Source organism: Aulonocara sp. 'chitande type north' Nkhata Bay, linkage group LG3, assembly GCF_057382095.1.
Source record: "Aulonocara sp. 'chitande type north' Nkhata Bay isolate Kocher_YH1m ecotype deep benthic linkage group LG3, A_spYH_male_GT1.1, whole genome shotgun sequence".
NCBI classification, from domain to species: Eukaryota; Metazoa; Chordata; class Actinopteri; order Cichliformes; family Cichlidae; genus Aulonocara; species Aulonocara sp. 'chitande type north' Nkhata Bay.
The window spans coordinates 61,338,605-61,360,539 of NC_141346.1; the positions used below are offsets into that span (position 1 = coordinate 61,338,605).

A 21,935-nucleotide genomic window follows, 5' to 3' on the forward strand; every position below is an offset into this window, starting at 1 on the left:
CATTACTCTGAACTTTTAAAGGCAGGTTTTGTATCTGAGAGCAGGGACACTTGCTGTGTTCAGTGTGACTCGTCTCTGCAGAAGGTCAGGGCTCTGATAGTTGCAGTTAGCGGGTGACTTACTGGGCAGGTGGCTCCTGAGTGTCTGTGGGAGTCAGGGTTCATTATGGTCCTGGTTGCTACTGGAAATAAAGAAACAAAAGGAGGGTGTGATGTTCAGGAAGTACAGACTGTAGCTCAGCAGGTAGAATTACTAACTGGAAGGTTGGAGGTTTGATCCCTGGCTGCTCCAGTCTGCACGCCACGGTATCCTTGGGCAAGATGTGGAACCCCGACTTGCTTTCCGATGCATCCATCATAGTGTCATTGTTAGAAAAAGAAGTGCTTGTGTGAATGAAGCACGCTGTATAAAATGCTTTGACTGCTCATATTGAAAAGCAGCTCATAAGAACTGGTTCATTTTCCAGATAATTCCACTATTAAGACAACAGACATTTGGGAGGCTTTCTCTGAGAGTAACACTGAAAGTCTTGCTGCTCCTCCACAAAATGAACTTCAGATTAAAGACACAGCTCAGCTAAACACAACTCAAACTAATCTACACTATTTTTCTTTATTACGCAGCGTTTTTATAACTATTTCCAGATGTTTCTAAAGATGAAAACAGAATTAAACTCCAGCCTGATGCGTTTCTGAGGTTCCTGACTCTGACCGTCCCTCAAACGCCTCTCTGATCGTTTCCTTCCGTCGCTTTTACTTTCGCTTTCGTGAATGTTGTGGCGCAGTTGATCGTCTCCATGTTAAGGTAACGTTAGCAGTCTGTACTGTTTTCCTGGCTGACATCAGCTGTGTGCAGCTTAGTTTCAGCATAAATCTGCTTCGTTTTATGTGAGATCAGAGTCTGGGAACGAGACAGAAACAGTTGATGATCAGCAGCTGAACTCGATGTTACTGTGGATCCACTGACTGATGTCTGTAGGCAGCTTCTCCTGCCTCCATCAGTCTGTTACGGAAGCCCGTTTCCGCCACAAAAAAGGATCCATTCTCGAAATTTCGACTTATAACTCGAAAATTTTGAGAAAAGTAGCTCGAAATGTCGAGTTAGTTCTGCCAATCAGTAATCCAGCTACAATGCGCACTCAAACCCGCATCGCAACAAATCGGCGCTTTCGAGAGTACGTTAGCTGATATTAACGCCATGTGATTCAGCTAATAACAGAAGGATTTCATCATTTGTGAAGCCACACAGACAATAATCAGCGACTTGTGCATTTATGACTGGCTGTAATTCTGGTATCTTAGCTGTAGCATTTGTAGCTGAGGGCTTCAGCTTCCGGGTAACAAGGAAATTACGTCATTCACGTAAATGACTGATTGACAGCACTAACTCTTAATTTTGAGTTAGTTTTTTCAAAATTCCAAGTTAATAAGTCGAAATTACGATAAAATAAGTCGAAATTTCGAGTTCTGGATCCTTCTTTTTTTTAGTGACGGAAACGGGCTTCCAGTGTGTGGATGTTGTTTAACTGCTGACAGTGAGACAGGGCTGTCCTAAGAGTCGCTGCCAACACTTCATCTATAAAATGCATTTCTCTGCTCGTTCGCTATAGTCTGCTGTCGTATTTGTATGCAGGTTATTTTCAGTTTAACTGCTGATGTTCATTCGTGTATTGTAGGTGAATGCGTTGATGATTGATCATAAATTAGTAAACTGTCCGTTTTTGCTCAATGATTCCTGTTTCATGTTCAAACCGTCAGACAGAAACTCTGCGTTTGTTTTTATGTTCTTCAGCCTGTTGTTCTTGAGGTAATCTGTGATGCGTTCAGTGACCCTCCACATGCTCTGAGGCTCATTTGAAGAGAAACTGAACTTCATCTTTAGAGCATAAGTGGGTTTTTGCCCTCTTTATGCCCGCGGTCAGGCTCTGTTTATTGTAGTATAACACTCATAGGACACAGTGACCCGCTGCACACACACTGCACACACACTGCACACACACTGCACACGATGACAGCTGCAGAGTTTGTGTCTGATGTATTAAGTATGAAACACTGTTGGGTTAAAATCTGGTCAGAATGAATCCAGGTGCAGGTGTGTCAGTTTAGGACCACTGGACTAACATCCAAGTGCTCACAATATAAAGTGTATTCTGTAGTAACATCCTGGTGTTGCAGCAACAGTCCCACATGGAAACGTCAACACTCAAACTCAAAATCTCTTTTTGTCAACAATAAAATGACAGCAGACCAATTTGATCAAAGTTGGTAAAAAGCTTCAGAAATTAGTAAAATATTAAAAAGTGTCTTGATGCTCAATCATCCAATAAATCCCCAAAGAGTTGACTCTGTTCATCTGGACGTTTTCAGCAGCATGGATCAGTGTGAGGACAGAGAGGAGGGAGTCCCTCCCTCTAAAAGCACTCTGTGTGGGGAACATGAGAGCCAGACCAAAGCTCAGAGGTGAGATGACCATCTCTAACTGTCCATGACTCTTCTCCATGTCACAGCTCAGCACTCACATCACTGCTCCATCATTATTCACACTCATACCTCTGTGTGTGTTGTTTTAAAGCCCAGAGCTGTGGGGCGTACCAGGCTCAGCTGGACATAACCCTGAAACTAATCCAGAGCCTGGACCTGAACCCAGCTGTGTTTCCTTAAAGAGCAACGACTCGAAGGATATTATTGAAAACTTTAACAAAAGACTGTTATGTGACAAAGAGTAAGTACATTATTTTTATGAGATTGTTCATCATGTCTTTAATTTAATATTTCCAGTTTTTCCTTCCTGTCTCATGAAGCTGTGACATTTATTCTTTTTCTTTTAGGATCAATAAGAGGCCAGAATCTCCTGGACCTGAACCCAGCTGTGTTTCCTTAAAGAGCAACAGGTCGAAGGATTTTTATATAAACTTTAAAGGCTGTTCTTCTGCTGCTGAGAGGTAATGTGTGTCTAGATGTTGTTCCTGACTCTGTATTTTTGAATAAATCCTCATGTTTAATATCAGCTCAGCTCTTTTTCACACACATTTCTATGTTGGTATGTGAAGCGGTGTGTGTTGGAGTGTTTCCACAAACACAGCAGTCAGAGTGGAAAGAGTGGATGTTGTAGGAGGTGTTTGTGTAGTGAAGAGGCTGAGTGTCTGTAGGACTCCAGCTGCTCCAGCAGGTGTCTCCTTTGTGCTTTGCTTCAAACACAGTGTAGGGAGGAGCTTCCACTCAGGTGTTTCAGGTGTTGCTGGATGGAGGAGGACAAATAGTTTTTCCCTTCAGTGACACTTCAGCAGCTCAATGTTCTGGGAGATGTTTGTCTTTATGAAGGTTTATGGATTCTTGTTCTTACTTTGGTTAAACTGAGCAATACATTTTCCATCTAACATTTAAAGTAAATTTCCAGGTGAATAAAAGATCTGCAGCTGCAGCCTCTGTGATGTTTCACAGTCTGAAAGTAACAAATTCAACCAGAGTTCAAACAAAGGCTTAATATACGTGTGTGTTTGATATAATGCCAACAAGTACAAATAGGTGTTCTTACAGGTCTTAATCACAGAGGTCTGATAAGTCTGGTGACTTTCACACTCAGCAATTTTGCTGCCTTTTATTTTATATTGGCCTTTTTAAAGCCCTTCAAAGTCTCCCACATTCATACAGAGCTTTTAACACCAAACTCCTTTACAGTCCTTCTCCTCTCACACACGATCACACGACTGATTTGTCTGCAGCAGCTGTGTTACTGCTAGTATTTTATTATGTGTGTAATCTCCTCATATTGTTCCTGTGGTTTAGTTTGACTTCCTTCTGCAAACTCAGCTGCTCTGTTGCTGATACACGTCTCCATGAATATGATTGATCAGATGCTGCCAACACCATGTGTTTCATGTGAGCGCTCAGCTGAAACCCTGGGTTGACTTATCGAGTTAATAACAAGCTTCACGTGACTGTGAATGCTAAAGTGAATCCAGATAAAGGAACGAGACCCTGCTAATGTTGGACTCACTTCTTAGTGTAGATCCCAGGAGGAAGTTCAACATAGCCATTCTTTGTGCTAGCGCGACCAAACCTGAGACCACAGTGCAGGATAATGATTATCATCTGTCTCTGTCAAGGACATTTAAAATCCACAAATAACAAACATAATTATATTTGATCATTAAAAATATGTTTTCACTTAAAGCATGAGCACACTGGTGGATTACAGAAACATGAAAACTCGTTAACAGTAAAGTTAATTTAGGCGTAAACAAAGTGTCAAACATACTTAAGTAGAAGGACTGATGTTTGTGTTAAAATACCCTCTTAAAGCTGAAATACTGATTCAGCTTCTTTACTCAAGTAAAGGTAAAAGAGTCCAGGCTCTGAAATGTACTCACAGTATTAAAGTAAAAACTCCATCTTTGAAGAAAATTTTTGCCAGTTTTTGTGCAAAGTTTCCTGAATTTCTACCTCCAACATTAATATGAGAAAATTATCTGAACTTTTATTCTAATGAATTTAATCAGCTTGAACATTTTGTAGCACAAAAGTAGAAAAAACCCAAAGGGAATCAAAAATAGCTCCGTTTGCTGTTGCCTGCATTGTAGATGGGCGGCTTTGCCTCAACACCTAAACAGGAAAATGAGTTTAGTCAAGTATTAAAGTGGGATTGAAGAGGTGAGGAAACCAGAGATCAGGTGTTGTGGTGCAGCATGGTCACAAGAATCATTTAGAAATGGGTCAAAATATTTTCTCTTCTAGATTTTTTGCACACAGTCTGATGTGCTGCTGCTCTGAGGTTTACTGCTCTCTGTGTGCTTAGAAAACTGTGAGGTACAAGTAGATTTGACACAAGTTATAATGGCTGATTTCCATATAACGGTGGAATACAGGGACTTAATCGTTAAGTAAGAAGAAAGTTTGAAGCCTAATCTTGAAAGTAGAGATAGTGTCTGTCTCCTGAATCCAAACTGGAAGCTGGTTCCACAGAAGAGGGGCCTGAAAACTGAAGGCTCTCCCTCCCATTCTACTTTTAAATACTCTAGGAACAACAAGTAGGCCTGCAGAGCGAGAGCGAAGTGCTCTAATAGGGTGATATGGTACTACAAGGTCATTAAGATAAGATGGGGCCTGATTATTTAAGACCTTGTATGTGAGGAGCAGGATTTTGAATTCTGGATTTAACAGGAAGCCAATGAAGGGAATAAAGGAGAAATCTGCTCTCTCTTTCTAGTCCCTGTCAGGACTCTTGCTGCAGCATTTTGGATCAGCTGAAGGCTTTTCAGGGAGTTTTTAGGACATCCTGATAATAATGAATTACAGTCGTCCAGCCTGGAAGTAATAAATGCATGAACTAATTTTTCAGCATCACTCTGAGACAGGATATTTCTAACTTTAGAGATGTTGCACAAATGGAAGAACGCAGTCTTACATATTTGTTTAATATGTGCGTTGAAGGACATGTCCTGGTCAAAAATGACTCCAAGGTTCCTCACAGCGTTACTGGAGGCCAAGGTAATGCCATCCAGAGTAAGAATCTGGTTAGATACCATATTTCTAAGCTTTTCAGGGCCGAGTACAATAACCTCAGTTTGATCTGAATTAAGAAGCAGAAAGTTAGCGGCCATCCAGGTCTTTATGTCTTTAAGACATTCCTGCAGTTTAACTCATTGGTGTGTGTTATCTGGCTTCATGGACAGATAGAGCTGGGTGTGCTATGTCTTCTGATGATGCTGCCTTGGTGATTTTAACATCCATGTCTGCTGTAGAGCTGGGCGATATGAGATTTTTTCATATCACGATATGTTTTTTTCATTTCAGGCGATAACGATATCTATCACGATATAAGCCAAATAACTATATTTGTAAGATTTAAATGTGCCGTTGCTCACAAGTAAAATGTGAAATAATCAGCAGCTTGTTTTTATTTAAATATTTATTTCCCATAATAAGTTCAACAGGGTAGATGTACTTAAGGAACATGAGACTTTTTCAGATAAATAAAGGCAAATATTGCAAACTACACAAAAGGCAGCCGCTAAAGCGTTTAAGTTTCAAAATAGAACAAACAAAACAGACTAAATTGTCAATTCCACTTAGAAACAAAATATTAATTCTAAAAATAAATCTTAGTTTGTTTTACAGAAGAACAGACAAAACTGACTAACTTTTGTCAATATCAAATAAACTGAGAACTAAAAGGAAATTCTCAATCTCTCCTTGTTGTATAGCTTAGCTTTTCAAACAGTTTTAACAGTTACTTTAGTCTGACAAAAGCCGAATGATGAATTAGCGCTTCCAGTCAGAGACTGAGGCTACGTCCACACGTACACGGGTATCTTTGAAAACGGAGATTTTCCGTTTTCGTTTTAAAAAATAATCCCGTCCACACATAAAGGCAGAAATGAAGGAAAACGCTGCTATGAACATGCCAAAGCAGCAGGTGGCGCTAGATTCCTAACCGTGCCGAAATGTTGGCCAATCAGAAGTCTAGAAGCCTCGGTGGGAAAAAGTAAACAAAGCTGGGGCATAGAAGCAGAACCGAGTCGTATGTGTGGACGGACAGTAACTGTGTGTATATGTAAGCATTTAAACACTGCAGAGAGTAGAATTAACAGTAACAGTATTGTAGAAATTCATTTCACCGAAACAATAACGTGGTGCACAGTGTGACGCATGCACCAGTTCATTGTATTTCCCGACTTGCTTTCGGCACAATTTACAGTGCACGCTACTCTGTTTTTTGTCAGACTTGAAATAGCCGAAATACCTTCACACTACGGAACTTCTATGGCTCTTCCGTTCGACAATCTCTCCGGCATTGGAACCATCATCTGTTTTCTCTTCGGTCACGCTCGGTTGATTTTTCTAGTCGGCACACTCATTTCCTCCATTACGCGCTGGCTCCATTACCCGCTGGCTGCTTCCCAAACAAACACACGTGCGGCTTGGCACTTGTGCTGTACGTAACAAGTCACGCGACGTGATGCTGCGGCTGTGATTGGTTCGGCTCTGCGCTGCTTAATTTGGATTGGCTGACCTTCTTTTTTTTTTTTCTTTTTTCTTGAGGACAAGAGCGGCGAGGTCTATCGCAATAGCTTAATTTCTCTATCGAGTCAAAGTTATATCGCGATACATATCGTTATCGTTCTATCGCCCAGCTCTAGTCTGCTGTGACTCTAAACTTCTGGTCAAGGACTTTTTAAATATTATTGACTCTTTTAACTTGACCCAGTGGGTTACTGGTCCGACTCATGAAAAAGGTCACACACTAGACTTGGAGCTTTCCCACGGGCTGGATGTGTGCGTCACTGAAATATCTGAGTTGTGCATCTCCGATCATCTTCCTGTGTTGTTCACAGAGATGGGCAGTAACGCGTTACGCGTTACTGTAATCTGATTACTTTTTTCAAGTAACGAGTAAAGTAAGGGATTACTATTGCAAAAACGGTAATTAGATTACCGTTACTTTCCCGTAGGAACGCTGCGTTACTGCATTACTAAAACCGTGATTTTTTGCGAGAATGTCTCACGACAGTGACGTAAGCGAGTGCGCCGTTAGTGACAACAGCTGTGTGCAGATCAACAGTGGATCATATATCGAGTGCGGGAGAGAATATGAGCGTGCAGCGTTTAAAGCGTGGAAGTACTGACCTTACTTTAAGTTTGATTCCATAAAAAGTGACAAAAACATTAGTGTCCGTTGTGCGTGGGAAGAAAACTTCTTTTTACAGCGAAAAAAACCCCTAAACTTCCAAGCAAGCACTGAGTGCGCTATGACGTAATGGGAAACTCACAGAGAAACTCGCGGATTCTTCCATTGACCGCTGCACACCTGCACCAGGGTAAACCTCCGCCTACCCCACTCCTGCTTTACAGGTGAAAATAGAGCAAAGGGACCGCTGAGTCTTTGACTTTATTTATGTTCTGCTGTGTTTTACTTGCATCTATTTGAAAGACTGAGTGTAAACACAACAAATATTTTCTTTTATGTGCTGGAATGTGTAGAAAATAGGTTTAAATGTTAAACTAATTTATTCAAGTCAGAGAATGTTGCATATAATTAAATTTTTGCTTGATGCATAAAGTTAAAAGATTAAAACTAATAAAACAAGTTAAAAAAATAGACTTTTCCATTTGATTACATTTTGTATGATGGATTATGCAGAAAAAGTAGAATTGGGCTGAAAGATCTATCACTTTATCACCTATTCAGGTTGTAAATCGTGTTTTTAAAATGTAACTAAGTAACTAAGTAATTAATTACTTTTGAAAATGAGTAATCAGTAAAGTAACGGGATTACTTTTTGGGGGAGTAATCAGTAATTAGTTACTGATTACTTTTTTCAAGTAACTTGACCAACACTGGTTGTTCACTCTAACTATGCGCCGCTCGGTAGATAAGCCGTGTGCTTCAGCGCTTAAAAAGCGAGCCCTTAATGCTCGTATACAAGTATTTGTGATGATTTTTTTAGCATTTTTAACAACAAGCTTCTATCTATTAGGGCTCTTGTCTCGCCGACTGCTGCCTCAGATCCGAGTCTTTCTCCTGTGTGCTCAGCTGTCTTAGAGCAGTTTGATCCCGTCTCCCTTAATGACTTGACTGCAGTAGTTTGTAACCTAAGATCATCACACTGCCCCTCTGATTGTCTCCCCCCAACTACTCTTTCAAGGATTGTCAGGTTGGAGATCGGCCTATAATTAGCTAAGACAGCTGGGTCTAGGGATGCTTTTTAAGTAAAGGTTTAACTACAGCCAGCTAGGGATGGGTACCGTTTAGATTTGTAAACCTGCTAAATCAGAATCAGTTGCTGATGATGGCTTTTTTCTTTTACATTAATCACGTATAGTCTTAACTCAAAGTGAACATAGACTTGATTGAAGTAACTCAGATCAGCCAATTCAAAATGCTAATTCAATCAACTCTGAGTTCATGGCTAGACTCAGTTTGTTGGCCCTGCACCTTAAAACTATTCCCTGTTTGTCCCTCATGTTTTTTGGATATTGTTTTCACATCTTATGTCACGGCTAGCGGGGCGAGCCATGTTGAATTTAATAAAGGACCCAAGATGCCGACACTGCTGTGAAGTGAGTGAGCTTTATTGAAACAGTGAAGTGCAGTGGAGATGGCCTGTGCAGAAGCTAAGATAACCTCTACTGAAAAACTAAAAAACTAACCTGAAACCTTAAACGGAGACACGGGGAGACAACACAGACGAACCAGCAACAAGCAGGAGAAAACAAAGGGCTCATATACACAAAAGAGCCATCAGGGAATGAGAAAAGGGAGACACAGCAGGATTCATTGGACATAACCAGACAAGGGGAGGCAAAAGTAGACACACTAACATAGGACATGGCACTGTCAAAATAAAACAGGAAGTGAACACAGAGACACAATACTAACACAGTACAGAGGGAACACAGAAACCAAAACCTCAGAACTAGAAAATCTTAATCAGAATGAAATTGTAACAAAAGACAATAACAATCAAAACAAAACCACTGAGTCCACAGACTCGGGACATACATCGGCTCAAACTGTGGTCATAAATATTTTGTACTTGTAAATCAGAGTGTGTAGTTGTGAACTGAGTTTTGTAACATTGTAAAACAAAATATCTGAAAAGTTTATGTTTTTGCGTTCATTGATTTGTGTGTGTAAAAATGTAAAAATGTAATAAATGTAATAAACATTAGAACTACTTTTGCTGACACAAAGTTTGGCGAGCACTGCAAGTTGGCACTTTAAACCAGTCACTGATATAAGAATAGAATTAGAATTCAACTTTATTGTCATTGCACATGCACAGGTACAGGGCAACGAAATGCAGTTTGCATCCATCCAGAAGTGCTTTAGTGATATAGATATATTACAGTATATATTAGCAATAATGTAGATATGTAAGTATATTACAGAAATGGGTCTATTATGTTATAATGTACATGTTATGAAGTATGTTGTGAATATTCTATAACTATAGTTATGTACAGGCTGTAGTGAGTACAAGCTATGAACAGGATATGAACAGGATATGAACAGGATATAAGTATGAAAAACTATACAGAATATGAAATAACTTTACAGGAATCTGAGATATACAGCTATACAGAAATGGGAACTATGCAAGTTGTAAACAGTTGTTGGGTTAAAAATTATCGTATGTACAGAATGATTATTTACACAGAGCTATACAGTAGTGCAGTTAAGATAAGTGAGGGTGTGGATAATTTCTACAGAGGCTATATAAAGTGCTAGTGGTTGTGAGCATATAAAGAGAGCACCTTGTTCCAGGGCATCTGAGCATGGAGGGAAAGCTTTATGCAGGAGATGGTAAGAGCTGTTGGGACTAAAGAAACTGAGCAGAAAACTACAGACATCTGGAAACTGAGTTGTTAATTCTCAGTGGGATCAGCAGGACTAGCAAAGCTTCACCATGACAGTCATCTGATTGACTGAACCCATCCAAACATCACTTCATGGACCTTTAGCTTGTGTCTGTCATGGTCCTGGGTCGAGCGACCCAGTGTTTGAGTTTATGTATCTTTTGTATTTATTTGTGCCTTAGCTTAGTTCACCTAGTTAATTTCTACATTGCTGTTTAGTCTTGTTGTCTCCCCCTGTACTAAGTCTCCCTGGTTCATGCGTCATGTCTGCGTGGTTATGTTTAGTTCATGTCATGTCTAATCTCCATGTTTCCTGTTTTACTTTGAAAGTCTGTATTCAATGTCAGTGTATTTAGTGTCACCTCTCCTGTCCTGTCGTTAGGTTCATGTGTGTCAGCTGTGCTCCCATGTGTGGCCACTTCCCCTGATCATCCCTCATGTGTATTTAGTCTCTGTGTTTAATGTACCATATTTCCCGGACTACAAAGCGCACCTGAATATTAGCCGCAGGTGTTTCAATGTTGACTTATCATATGTAAGAGAATATGCACAAAGGGAATTGTCAGGAAAGAGATGGCTGTTTGGAGACACACGCCTTTAATTAATATTTTGAAAAACAAGTTATGGGTACAAATTTGCATAACTTTTTAGGTATATGTACAAGTAGCGGTAATTACAAGTACAAAACATGTACTGTGCTTCATAAATGAGTAACAAATGTAGTACATAACAATAACCTACAGCACACCAGAAAAATAGATTCAGACTACCTTTTAGGCTCAGGTGCAGTGACACGGCTTCAACAAGAAGAAAAGTCAGTCATTCACCACCATCTTCCTGCGCACTAAAACCACCAAAGTCCTCTCCTCCAGTGTCGGAAAAGAACAGGCTCAGGGTGGCTTCGTCATCCACTCCATACACTCTCAGCTTCTCTCCTTCCTTCCCTTCGTTGTCACTTTCAAAACCAAACAAATCCTCGTTGTCAGTGTCAGAGTCGAACACCCTCAGAAGGGCCGTGGCGGTGTCCTCCATCATGCAGCAGTCCAGCCCTTCGAAATCCGTTAGTGATCGTGGATGTTTTCACACTTTTCCACGCTGTCAGATTCCAATGGTGGAGTTGGGCATAATTTGCTTTTTGCAAGTTTATCATCGCTCATCATCCAGGCCTCCAGCTGAACGCGTAGCGCTACTTTGAAGTTTGTTTTTCCCGCTACTTCGTACGGCACTACGTCGCCTGGTGGATGGACATGTGACCAACATACCACTCTTGAACCCCGATCTTTCTGCCAGGCAACGTAGTGCCGTACAACAGTGGAACAAACAAAACAAATCTGCTCATGGACAATCCATAGAAAAGCCTCACCTGACTAAAAGCCGCAGGGTTCAAAGCTTGTGCAAAAAGTAGCGGCTTATAGCCCGACAATTACGGTAGTCTGTGTTGCGTCGTCTGTGTTCCCACCCTCCGTGTTTCCATGCCCAAGCCTGTTCCAAGCCATCCGGTTGTTCAGTGATGACGCGACGAATCCTACTTCCGGGTCTAAAGTAGTCTGCGTTTAATATGGCTTTTGTGTTGTTAACATGTTTAATGTTTTGTATTTTCTTCTATTTGATCTCAAAAAGCTCCTAAAACAGTCAGTGATCACTGTTGACCTCCCTCGGCTTTTATTACCGCTAATCATTTATTTAAGCTCAGTTTTTAAAACCTTAGGATGTAGCTACAGCCCAGCCCATGCAGCAGTATATGAATGACTAACCTCATATTGTGGATGGATTATCTCAGTTGCTCTCCTGGCTGAAGTCTGGTCCTTTTACAGCATCCTGCCATGCGATTACATTTGTTCCTGACCACCGAGAACACTCACGGTAACTTTTATCGAGTGGAAAAAAAGTTAGCTTGTTTATATTATGCTAACATAGCTGTGTCGCTAGCGATCACGTAGCACATCATTATATACCAGCTAGCCCAACTTCAGTAACCCTACAAACGTCACTGCTGTTTAGTTTTCTGTCTTCATTTATGTTGGAAGTGATAACAGAGCTGTACGTTTTAATTTGTTTCCAAAACCCCGCAGTCAGGACATGCTATATTGTATTTAGATAGAAGCTAGCGAGCTAACTTCCTGCTAACTTCTAACTCCGTTAAATGTCATAAATTCCGATTTCATGGATGCCTGGATTTTGAACTCAATTGTTACACCTGGTAGAGCAGAACGCTGATCATTTTATTAAAGATGAAAGACTTTAGACAGTTTTTCAACTCTCAGTAATGCCATAGTGATCGTTTGATATATGGACCTGCAGCGGAGTTTAGGCCCAGACACGGCTAGTGACGTCAGACTGAACAACCGGATAGCCTTACCATAGTTTGTTCCCAGTTTAGGTTTCTGTTTAGTTACTGCTCTTGTGCTGCCCTCATTCTTGTTTGTTTCTTTTGTGTTCATCAGCCACAATAAAAGGCTCGCTTTTGTTTAAGTTCACTCCCGTATCCTCACTTGTGTCTGCACCTGAGTCCTCCACACACTCTCCACACGGTCTGCTACAGCGGGCCGTGACAGTGTCTGTGTGTGGGCAGACATAACATGAGCTAATTATTCATTACTCCTCCACAGAGTGGACCAGCAGAGAGCAGAGGTTTCCACTGGTCAGTCTGCACAGCAACATCAAACACACCTGGACTCTGTGGTTATGGTTTGTAGTACTACGTTTACATTTGTTCTTTTCAGTCATCTCTATGCTGCACTTTGTGGACCAGAGGATTGTCAGTGTGTCCAACATACATCAGAGTTTGGGCTCCATGATTTCAGTCAGATTGGGGTGACTGTAGCTCAGGAGGTGAGCAGGTCAGCTACTAGTCAGAAGGTTTGTGAATCAAACCCTGGCTGGCAAATATACTGGGTAACGTACTAAACCCAAGCTGCCCTCTGATGCATCCATCAGAGTGTGAAAGAAAGTATTTAAGCATAGAACAATGTGCTTGGTTGAATGAGGCATGTTGTATAAAATGCTTTGTGTGCACAGAGTATCAAAGAGAGCTATATAAGAACCAGTCCATTTACCACTGGGTAATTCATATAGTCTTCTTTTCCAGCGGCTGGAGGACAACATCACCATGTTTGTGAAGAACGAGCTGAAGAAGATCCAGAAGCTTCTGAGTCCAGATCACCCAGAAACTTTAAAGAGCCAGATGGAGGATGAGGAGATGTTTGAAGGTGAGGATGAAGATGAAAGAAAGAGCTGCAGAGAAGCATTTCTGAAGATCACACTCCACTTCTTGAGGAGACTTAAGCAGCATGAGATGGCTGACCATCTGCAGAGCAGTAAGAGAATTTCTCTAAAGACTGAATATTGATCTTTCCTAATAGCTCAAGAAATGGACCAATAGACATTCATCCTTTCAGGGTACTGAAAGGCTATGATATTTATTATATAATATTTGTTTCTGAATTTCTTACCTTCAGAAATATTTGCTCCACTCTGTAAACGTGAACTTAAAGCCCAACTGAAGAAGAAGTTCCAGTGTGTGTTTGAGGGCATCGCTAAAGCAGGAAGCCCAACCCTCCTGAATCAGATCTACACAGAGCTCTACATCACAGAGGGAGGGACTGCAGAGGTCAATGAGAAACATGAGGTCAGACAGATTGAAACAGCATCCAGGAAACCAGACAGACCAGAAACAACAATCAGACAAGAAGACATCTTTAAAGCCTCACCTGGAAGAGACGAACCAATCAGAACAGTGCTGACAAAGGGAGTGGCTGGCATTGGGAAAACAGTCTTAACACAGAAATACAGCCTGGACTGGGCTGAAGACAAAGCCAACCAGGACATCCAGTTCATATTTCCATTCACTTTCAGAGAGCTGAATGTGCTGAAAGAGGAAAAGTTCAGCTTGGTGGAACTTGTTCATCACTTCTTTAATCAAACTAACGAATCAGGAATGTGCAGGCTTGAAGACTTCCAGGTTGTGTTCATACTTGATGGTCTGGATGAGTGTCGACTTAATTTGGACTTCAAGAAAACTAAAATCCTGACAGAAACCAGAAAGTCCACCTCATTGGATGAGCTGCTGACAAACCTCATCAGAGGGAACCTGCTCCCTTCTGCTCGCCTTTGGATAACAACACGACCTGCAGCAGCCAATCAGATCCCTCCTCAGTGTGTCGACATGGTGACAGAGGTCAGAGGGTTCACTGACCCACAGAAGGAGGAGTACTTCAGGAAGAGATTCAGAGATGAGGAGCAGGCCAGCAGGATCATCTCCCACATCAAGAAAGCTCGAAGCCTCCACATCATGTGTCACATCCCAGTCTTCTGCTGGATCACTGCTACAGTTCTGGAGGATGTGCTGGAAACCAGAGAGGGAGGAGAGCTGCCCAACACCCTGACTGAGATGTACATCCACTTCCTGGTGGTTCAGGCCAAAGTGAAGAGGATCAAATATGATGGAGGAGCTGAGACAGATCCACACTGGAGTCCAGAGAGCAGGAAGATGATTGAGTCACTGGGAAAACTGGCTTTTGATCAGCTGCAGAAAGGAAACCTGATCTTCTATGAACCAGACCTGACAGAGTGTGGCATCGATATCAGAGCAGCCTCAGTGTACTCAGGAGTGTTCACACAGATCTTTAAAGAGGAGAACCAACTGTACCAGAACAAGGTGTTCTGCTTTGTTCATCTCAGTGTTCAGGAGTTTCTGGCTGCTCTTCATGTCCACCTGACCTTCATCAACTCTGGACTCAATCTGTTGGAAGAGCAACAAACAACTTGGAAGGTGTTTCAAACAAGAAAATCTTCAAAGAAATACTTCTACCAGTGTGCTGTGGACAAGGCCTTACAGAGCCCCAATGGACACCTGGACTTGTTCCTTCGTTTTCTCTTGGGTCTGAAGACTAATCAAACTCGTTTGCAAGGCCTGATGACACAAACAGGAAGTAGCTCAAAGACCAATCAAGAAGCAGTTCAGTACATCAAGGAGAAGCTCAGTGAGAATCTGTCTGCAGAGAAAAGCATCAATCTGTTTCACTGTCTGAATGAACTGAATGATCGTTCTCTAGTGGAGGAGATCCAACAGTCCCTGAGATCAGGACGTCTCTCCACAGATAAACTGTCTCCTGCTCAGTGGTCAGCTCTGGTCTTCATCTTACTGTCATCAGAAAAAGATCTGGATGTGTTTGACCTGAATAAATACTTTGCTTCAGAGGAGGCTCTTCTGAGGCTGCTGCCAGTGATCAAAGCCTCTAAAAAAGCTCCGTAAGTTATAAAGTTTTTATTATTTAATTTGATTGGTATGTTATGGAAAACACACTGCCATGAACTTCTGTTTTGTTTTTGTCAAAATCACTGTAATATAATCACTGTACCTTTATATACATGTGACTTGTATTAATGCTGCTGCCCTCTTGTGGCTAAAGTGTAATTATGTTATTGTTATTAGGGAGGATTTGAGAGTAAGGCTACGTTCACACTGCAGGCGAAAGCGCATCAAATCCGATTTTTCTGACCTTTATAAATCTGACTTTTTTGACCCTATGCGACCCATATCCGATCATGCTATGACAGTGTGAACGTTGCGAATCCGATATTTTCAAATCCGACCTGGGTCACTTTCGTATGTGGTACTGAATCCGATACATATCCGATGTTTTAGAAAGCGACTGCTGTTTGAACGGTCATGTCGCATTAAATCCGTCTTTTACGTCACCAACACAAGACAGACGCCAATTATCAGCGCCCGATAAGACATCGCGAACGCTTCCTGGCCATCCCGTGTAGATGTCAGTGAAACTGTTGGGAAGACAACGTTGGAGAAACGTGAACATTTTATTTGTACTGTATAATCTGCAGATTCTGACAGAAATCTGCAGCTATCCTTTGAAGCACCGCTCCTCTAAAACAGCAATAAGGATCATTATTAGGTTATCTACATTATTATGTAAATAACAAAATAACTTAAAGCAAAAATTGGGAAACGTAAAGTCCGAAGTCTTCATATTAAGGGTCATCTGTCAAACAATATTCTTTGCTCTGGGTCTAAACAGAGCGCGTTGTGTGTGAAGTCTTCTTTTGCGCATGCAAATGCACAAATGCGTCCTTCATTTCCCCGAATTTGAAGGATTCGTCGGGTGTGTCCTTCGTGGCCCACCATATCCCAGAATTCATAGCGCGGCCCAGCCAAATTTCAGCTGCCAACAATGGCGGCAGCTACTAAGTTTTCAAATTACTCTTATTAATCTTTCTGGGTCACAAAATAAACGTTTAACATATTTTCAGGCGAGAAAGTAGCTGTGTAAACTTCAAATATCTGCTTGGTTTATCAAGACATCGCATATTTGCAAAAGTGTGCCGACGTTTTCGGAGACGTCTGTTCCCACCCGCTCGCTAGCAAGCCGGGGGGTTCAATGGTCACTCCAGCCGGCGAGAGCAGCGGACGCCCGGCTTCATCGTTTTCAGACCCCTGCTCTTTCGCTACTCAGGTTAAACATGATATATAAGTCACTCGGAGAACTTAAAAATGTAATTGTTTGCCTTTTTTCTGTGTTTTATTTGTTCCGGAGTAAATCGGTTTGGCTGAGATCAAAGTTCCTCCGGGATTTTCACACAGCTGAATAAACGTTAAACAGGAAACTGATTAAACAGAAGTGTGAGACGGTCGAGAATTTACGCCAGTGTCCTGTTATATTTTAGATAGCAAGGAGCAGACGGCCGAGTTTATTAAACTCCACCAACACAGCGGTGACGCAAATCTGAAGGCTAGACCGTCCCATTTCACAGCCTCGCACTTCCAGCCTTTTCGGTCTTTGAAGGACCCGGCCCACGTAGACCGCGAATACCGGGTCCTCCGAAGGATGCAGCCGACGTTTTGGGACACAGCTAGTGTGCGATGTTCTTTCAGTGTTGCACTTTGTAGACGCTCCCTGAGCACTGGTCTCACAGCCAGCTGCACATAGAGACCAGTGTTGTTAGTCCAGGTCAGAAGATGACTTGTTGGAATGAAAATGAGCTTGTAGTTTGTCTGCTTTAATAATGTGACTGGAAAAAGGTGTTGGACTTCAAATATGTCCATTTCTTTCACACTTCACCTTTAAAAGTGAAGCCTTGTGGTTCCTGGAAGGAAAAACACGACTTTTTCAAGTCTTTGTCCTGTTTTTATGAGAAATGTACGACTTTAATGTGAAACATTCAGAGTTTTTTCTCTTGTTGTGTTTGTTTGAAGCTGCTTCCTGTTGGCTTCAGCTGTTTGGAGTTTCCATTTTCTAAACTTCTACATTCTGAACCTTCTTCAGCTCTGAACAGATGATGAAACACTGAATGATTTCAAGCTCACACTTTGTCTAATAAACTTACATCTTTCATTCTTTATACAGATTGATGGACTGTGGTTTGTCAGAGATCAGCTGTGATTATCTGGCAGCAGCACTGAAGTCCAACCCCTCCCATCTGAGAGAGCTGGACCTGAGTAGGAACAACAAGCTGCAGGATTCAGGAGTGAAGCATCTGTGTGGTTTCCTGGAGAGTCCAGGATGTGGACTTGAAACTCTGAGGTCAGTCAGCATGTTTTAGTTGTGCTGAGATGAATATGATGTGAAAGTTGTGCTGACACTAAACTGCAGACATCAGGCTGATATTATACTGATCCACACTGAGGATCTTCATGGTAAAGTCTGTTTTCTTCTTCTCTGGTTTAGTCCATTGACTGCAGCAGAACAATGTTCACATTTCAAACCTTCAAAGAAGAAGAAAAATCCTCCACTGGATAATTCACTGTGAAACTCTCCAACTCTTCATTCCACCTTAAAGTCTGTCTGACACTGAAATCCAAAGCAAAATGTGCGTTTGCTTTACAGACAGCAGTCCAACACAAACATACACACATCATCCAAAACACAGTCCAACATCCAAATCTCCTCCACTGCCAGCATGAATGATGGGAAAGAGAAGGAGGAACACTCTGACATTCAGGGTTAGAATGAGTTTCATGAAGCAGACTGTGAAGATCAAAGCTGCATTAGAAAGCTTACATGAATGAATGAGTGGACAGAAGTGGACAGAGATCATCTGAAGCACTTCAAAGGCTTTAAATCAGCACATTTCTCTTTATTCTTTATCAACTCTGTTAGTTTCTCTCAGTTTTCTGTGGAATGAAGCTAACAGCAGGCTAATAAGATGCTGACCAATAGGTTTCTATTAAAGGTTGTAATTTGTATATGAAAAAGTGCTTTGGCTCAGCAGGGATCAGCTTACAGGTAGAATACAGCTGCTGGATGGGATTAGCATGTCATAGCTATCTACCAAACTGCTAACTGGGGGATTTCAGGCCATCTATGGATCATTTTTGCTAACTGTTTATTCAGTTTAGGCTCACAGGGCTGCAGCCTGTGCCCTAGCTGTCATAGGGCAAGAGGCGTGGTCCACCTGCACAGGTGAGCAGTCCATCACAGGGCCAACAGAGAGAGACAGAGAAGCACTCTCTCACATCCACACCTACAGCCAATTTAGAAGCACCAATGAACCTAAGCAGCATTTCATTGGACTGTGGGAGAACATCCAACCTCCACAGAAAGGCCAACAAGCTTCAACCTACAACCTTCTTGCTTTAAGGCACTAGTGCGAACCACTTTTCCCCATTTCAGCCCAAATCCTGCATCTTCCTGTTTCTGACTCCAGGCCAGCTCTACTAAAACTTTCTCATCAGACACTGCCACCTAGTGGAGGAAGTCTTAGTCCCATTTGAAGCTTCAGATTACAGTTAGTTCCTTTACAAAGAGGTGGAGGTGGTGGGGCCACAGCACCATCATCACTGAGTGCCATAGGACACTTAACCTTTGTTTCCATATGCTGGGAACTTCCTGTTGTTCCAAGGAGGACTGGAAAATGTGTGAAGATCTCCCAGTCAGTTCCTCACAGCACACTTCAATCATTTCCCTCCCACAGCATCAGGACCAGGGCTTTTTCTCTCTTTGGTCCCACTAAGAGATTTCCACACAAACACCTCATCAGTGGGACTCTCAGAGCTACCAGCCCTTTGCTACAATCACAAAGCTCTTCATTGAAATCAATGATATCAAAGCTGGAATCAAATGAGTCCAAGTCTTCTGCTGATTCAGCATCACATTCATCTTTGCTCCTTGTCCTGCATCCCCACCATGGACTTCATTCCTTTCCAAGCCAGCCTTGAGTGTCCTTTATTCAGCTCATCCTCTGCTTTACTTTTACACCTGATTTTAGCTGCTTTATCTCTCTTTCAACAAGTTTCTGTGCCTCAATCTTTTTCTTCTCTCCCTCATAACAAGACAGCTTCTTCTGCCTGAGAACATGTTGGAGTGATTTACTAATCCAGGGCTGCTTATTGGGGAAAATACTTCCTGTTTCCAAAGTAATCCCCATTTTTCCCAGAAAGAAATGCAAGTAGAAATCGATGATCTAAGTGAGAACATGAGCCTTTAACAATAGCAGCAAAATATCTCTCCAATCTCAATACTCCCTCTCTCGACCTCTGGAACACCAGAGGTCACAATACATTGTGTTGGGTCACTCCTCGGCCCACTCAGCTGCTTCCATGTCCATCCATGGCATCATGGACATCGGGGTCACCACTCCCGCTCTGACCCTCTCTAGCCGTCCTCTGGCTCAGCAAATCAGACAACCTCATGTCATCTAAGTGGTCCAGTAATAAACACCAGCTCCCCCTCGAGAACACTCCATGCGTAAGATTAGGTTTTTTCTGCGTCCCTCTCTTGTGGTCCATCATGCCTCGGGCCTCCAGGATCCTCACCCCCCTGTGGTCGCCGAGATCTTCTGTAAAGCAAACAAAACACCTTTTCCTGCACCTCCCTAACTTATCATCTTTGGGACTCTTTAATCAAAAGCCTGATCCTAATTATCTTCTTGACTTATTGACTTGTATTTATATATATTCTTCAACATTACTCATCATTTTAAAACTCTTAAAACGCTGCTTTCACGTCCCTGCATGCGTTTCCTGTCGCTTGCCTTATCTAATCATCAACATCCTGTACACAGAAGTCTCGCTGCTGCAAGGCCTCCACTCTGACCTAGAATCTCCTTTCACAAGAAAATCATTATAAGCGCCTATTCTACTAAAAGATCCAAAAAAAAACAACCACTTTAATCAATTAAGTTTAAACATATAAGCAATTACTCCTGCATACATTTTATCATAGCTAAACGCTGCCTTGAAACAACTCCTGTGTGTTAACACTAACTTCATTTTAAAACTCACATTTCCTATGTTATAACCTGTTTTTGGTACAGCCTTTTTATTTCATCTTGCTCCTTTGATGTAACAATACCTTCTCATTCTAGTTTATCAGACTTAACCAAAATATATGCTTTCCTTCCTTTGGTCCTTCTCTAAAGCAAGAAACTCCTATTCAGTTCCTCTTTTCTGTCACTTATTACAGGGCCAGCTCAAGTTCAGTTAAACGCTAAATTAATTTGAGGCCTTTTGCCTGGAATCAATACTGTCATGTGTGTTTATGGACTCTATATGTCTGTAAGCGTGTGCAATCCTTCAATAACTCATATCATCCTCACAGTAGATTGGCTAATCATAGCGCTAGCCAAAGGCTCGTGACCCACAAGAGACGAATTGAGCCACAACTCCCTTAAAGGCACAAAATGCAATATGTATAAAAAGTCATTTCTACGTATAAGCTCTCCCCTTTATCCTAAAAATAAATCTATGTAATATCTGTATGTGTGTCTTCTATTCATTAATGTAATTGTCAGTTATTTTCTCTCTTTATTTTACCTTCTTTTTGTTTACCTCTTTGTTTGTGACGTGGACATCCCTAAACCATCCTGAGTTCCGGCTTCAATTTCAACCCAATTGTACCCTCTATTCTCGCAGTCGAACTCGTCTGGGCTTCACCTTCCCACTGGCCCCTGTGCCCTTCTCTTAGTGTCCTTTGTTGTCTTGTGATCCCCAGCAAACACAGTCTGTTTCTTCTCTGTTTCTTCTCCGTTGCTCTTTTCAGTATTTTCCTTTTAGATTAAATCCCAGCCTGGCAAAATATCCCATTCAGTGTCTTTAAACAGTTATGTCACACTGTTCTTACCAGCCTGCAGTTCACCGTGCATTTTCCATCACGTGCTTTTCTTCCATGCTGCTGCTGGTATCGTCAGTGTAGTTTCAGTTGCACTGTCTTTTGCCTGCTGTTAATTCTTGAAGTCCACGATGTTCTGTCGGTCTTCATCAGGAGATTAACTGTCCTATGAGCTTCTTCTCAGGATCGGGACAAGTGGGAGGTCAAGCTGTAAAATTTTAAGCCAAAATCTGGCCTGTTTTCCTCCCAATTCTGTTAATCAATGGTTTTGTACTCAAGATTCTAGGTTGAAAGAAGTCCACCTGTATTGACACACTAAAGCATACAATTAATATCCTTTTCATTTCTTTTCTTAAAACCTCCATTTGCTTCATCTGCCTGGAGTTTACCTCGTATGTTTCTCTCTCTGTGTGCTCACTTGTCACAGTCAGTTCCTTTTATGGGCATGCAAAGTTCCTGTCACACACACCATTTCCTGTCAACCTTGCAGCTGCTCAGAACCATATTTTCT

General features: G+C 41.7%; 1 protein-coding gene and 1 pseudogene across 1 annotated transcript in view; both read left to right on the plus strand.

The window, feature by feature from the left end:
* Positions 1 to 745: 745 nt before the first annotated feature.
* The window catches only part of LOC147336447 (protein NLRC3-like), a 154,882-nt gene continuing 133,692 nt past the window's right edge, over positions 746 to 21,935 (plus strand). The window contains exon 1 of the mRNA XM_086287044.1: positions 746 to 804. The gene's annotated coding sequence lies outside the window, so the exon portion shown is untranslated. The remainder of the gene's footprint in view (positions 805 to 21,935) is intronic.
* LOC147336448 (protein NLRC3-like) overlaps positions 2,308 to 21,935 on the plus strand; it is a 29,975-nt pseudogene continuing 10,347 nt past the window's right edge.